Raw genomic sequence first — 3,877 nt, forward strand, 5'->3', positions numbered from 1 at the left:
TCTCAGGGACTTATTTCACAATACTCTGTTTTTTCTCAGCTAATAAAAAGTACCAAGGACTGTTTTAGAGGAATTTTGCATTTATTATTGACGTAGTCCTATGACAACCTGGTGTGATACATATTATTAGTCCCTTTTCATAGATGAATAAATTGAGGCTTAGAAAGGTTAAGCCTCTCTCGTCCAAGATCACAAGGCTATTTCATCATATAAGGTCTACAGTACAACAAGTTTGTAATTACCACATGCAGTCTTGTACTAGATAATGTTTACTGTGCTATCCCATACAACAAGACTTTACAAATTTTTAGTAGCTGTTAAGACAACACTGTAACCCAAATGGTAAGTCTCATTTTGAATGTTTCAAATATGGCCTAGCTTCCATTTGGCATTTTGTAACAGTGTAGTCAAAGATAAAAGAAATAATGCTATCTATGGCATGGAAAGCTCTTTGGGAGCTACATTATAAACTGCTGCACTCAGCCAAGAAACATGAGTTTTTTTAAGCAGAGTGTTTAAGTGCACTGATGAGTTATTAGTCACATACTTGAATCTATTCTCTAGTTTGTTCCTGTGTTTTCAATTCAGAGAAAGACTTTGATTCTTCGTGGAAACAAATGATAGAAAAATCATAAAGTATCTTATCTGATTATTTCCATCTAAAGTCATACAAAAACATAGCGTTTATCTTTTCATACACAGTTCTTATTCTTATTGCTCTCTTAAGATGGTTTTCAAGAAGGAATAGCAAAAGATTTTTCATCTTTTCCAGAGATTCAATGCTATTTCCCTTCTTAAAAAGCACTCAACTCTGACACCAAGTTAATCAGATTCCCAGGAACGCATTCTGTCTCTCTCTCTCTTTCTCCCTCTTTTTCTCTCACATATATTCTCATCACATATTTATTACAAAACTATTATGTGCATTATGTATGATATCAAAATGAATAAGACAATGACTCTTTAAAGAGCTCATGGTCTAAAGAGAGACAGAAACACTATAATACATTATATAATGTAAATATATGAAAATATTTTTGAAAACTCTATTACTATAGGGAAAGGATCATGAATTTTCTTTTCTATTTTTCAGAGAATGGAAGTTTAAGACTTCTTGCTCTCCCCTACAAAAAACCCTGAATCTTCTCATATTCCTGTCTTCTGGTCTCAGTAATAGGCATTTGATCAGTCTTTTAAGCCAAAAACTTCTGCTGTTTCTTACTGTCTATGTCTATCCCCTTCTCACTGCTCCAAATTCAATCTATCAACAGGCACTGCCAGTTCCTACTCCAAAATGCATTTAGCAGTCACCCAGTTCCCTTTTTGACTGCTACTACACTAATCTAAGCACCATAATTTTTCACTTGGATTACTGCAATATTTCCTGAATAGACTGTTTCCTTCCATTTCTTCCATTCTTGTTTCACGACAATCTATTCTTTGAACAGCAGCCAGAGGATTCTCTAATAACTATAGATCAGCTTCTGTTTTAACCATAATGGAGTAATTAGGTTTGGATTTGCCTTTCTCTACAACTAGAAAACTAGACAAAACATTTAACAACTGTTTTCCATTCATTTGACAACTAGTGGTGTAGGACTGCTATCTTCGAGGAAAAGGAAAAAATAAGATAGGCTTGATTGTTCCATGTTAGCTGAGATGATGTCCAGGGTTTGAGTAATGAGCAGCAATCCAAACAGATCCCAAAGGCGCTGCTGAATTGAGGAGACAGAGATCAGTTTGGGGAGGTCATGGCAGCTAGAATTTGTGGACCACCATTTTATCCAAACACGATTTTCCACATTGAATTGCCCTGTTTCCTTTGTCACAAATCAACTGACCGTATAAGTGTGCACTTATTGCTCAGTTTTCCTTTTCACTTTAACTATTTATCTATCAGTACATCATTATCACATTGTCTTTGTTACTGTTCCTTTATACAAAGTCTTGTGATAAAATAGTATATATGCTCTTATTTTTCAAGGTTGTTTAGGCTATTCTTTTGCATTTCCATAAAATTTTTAGAGTCAAATTGTTGATTCCTAGGGAAAAAAACCTATTAGGATGTTGATTGAAATTGTGTTGAATCTACAGATTTTGGAAACCTATTAATCTGAACAATATTGTGTCTCCTAATCCATGATCATAGTATAGCTCTCCATTCACTTAGGTTTTCTTTAATATCTCTTTCAATGTTTTTTATTTTTTAGTGTAGAGGTCTTGCACAATTTTTATGTTTGCTCTTTTTTTTTTCCTGTCATCAGTATTTTTATTTAGTTTAGTATATGCTACAATATAAATACATAACAACATGCCCTTTCTTAGCATGGATAGTCTTTTACATAACTAAAATTTGTGGCTAACAGTTTATATAACAAAAGAAAAACTAAATCCATCAAGAAAAGAAGCACCTAAGAAAATAATACATTTTATATAAATTATAAAGGACAGTTACAATGAGCATCCATTTATTTCCTCTCTACCTCAATTTTACCAAATAGAGTCAATATGTATTCTCTGTGAGCTGCTAAGAGCACGTACACAAGCGCAGTGGCCTTTTAAAAAGACAGTCAAAGACAAAATATTATCTTGATGTCATACATTGTTTTTAATTCTTAACTGGAGTTGATTTCTTTTCACAGTCTTCTTTAGGTGGTGATAATTTGGCAAGATTTTCATCAAGAGATCCAGCTGTAGTGTCTGGGGCTGTGGTCGCTCAGTCTGCACCCGGCGAAGGCAGTACACTGAAGGCAGGCAGTGCAGTGCAGTCTGCACCCGGCGAAGACAGTGATATATGGTGCAGGGATGACTTCAAAAGTATTGAGGTTGCAACAAGCCCCAATGATGTAGCCACTTGTCAGTATTACATTTCTGCCTACATATGCTTTTGATTCAATAACATTATTATCTCCCATTTTCATGACTTGGGAATAACAGCCGACTTCAAACACATTATTGGTGCCAATGATCATAGGTTTGGGTTCAGGCTCTTCAGTGTCAGGAGTGATATTATCTGGATGAGCATTTATGATAAGGGCCTGCTCTTCTATCAGGTTACCTTCACCAATCACGATTGGTCCGGCTTCCGCAATAATTCGTGCTTTAGGGTGGATCACTGTCCTAGGTCTGATAGTAACATCTCCTCTGATTTCACTTTCTACACATACAACTACTCCAGGAGCAATCTTCACACTCTTTTGAGTCTTCTTCGCCATGGTACGGCCCCTGTCTCAAGTTTGCTTTTAAGTGATTTATATTGTTGATGCTACTGTAAATGGCATTTAAAATTTTAATTTTCCCATTATATGCCAGTAAACAGAAATATAATTGATTTTTATACATTGACTTTGTATAATTCACTTATTAGACCTAGTACTTTTTGTGCATTTATTTTTAGGTTTCTGTCTAAACAATCATGTTATCTGTGAATAAAGGCAATTTTACTTTTTCCCATCTATTCTTTAATTCCATTATGCTCAGAAAATGTACTCTATAAAATTTCAATATTTTGAAAAAAATTTTGATATTTTTTTACTGCTTTCACATGGTCCATGTTGGTGAATGTTTCAGATGCCCTTTAAAGATGTTCTTCCATTGTCTTCTGGTATCTATTGTTTCTCACGAAAAATTGCTATCCATTGTTTATGTCATTGTTTTTCTGTATGTAATGATTGTCTCTGACTTCATTAAAAATAATGTCTTTAATTTTTTTGTTTGTTTGTTTTGTTTTTTTTGAATTGGAGTCTCACTCTGTCGCCCAGACTGGAATGCAGTGGCTGCTCCCGGCCACCGCAGCCTCAACCTGCTGGGCTCCGGCGATCCTTCCGCCTCAGCCTTCCGAGTAGCCGGAATTACAGGCACGTACCACCACGCCCAG

At 35.3% G+C, this 3,877-nt stretch overlaps 1 pseudogene across 1 annotated transcript; it reads right to left on the reverse strand.

Moving 5' to 3' along the window:
- Positions 1-2,608: 2,608 nt before the first annotated feature.
- On the reverse strand, positions 2,609-3,220 carry LOC103272759 (annotated as a pseudogene). The gene is made up of 2 exons (XR_505146.1): positions 2,777-3,220; positions 2,609-2,741 (listed from the first exon to the last, which is right to left on the reverse strand). The product of XR_505146.1 is annotated as a dynactin subunit 6-like (transcript).
- Positions 3,221-3,877: the final 657 nt, after the last annotated feature.

Source organism: Carlito syrichta, unplaced genomic scaffold, assembly GCF_000164805.1.
Source record: "Carlito syrichta isolate Samal-C Ts95f unplaced genomic scaffold, Tarsius_syrichta-2.0.1 Scaffold313204, whole genome shotgun sequence".
Classification (NCBI taxonomy): Eukaryota; Metazoa; Chordata; class Mammalia; order Primates; family Tarsiidae; genus Carlito; species Carlito syrichta.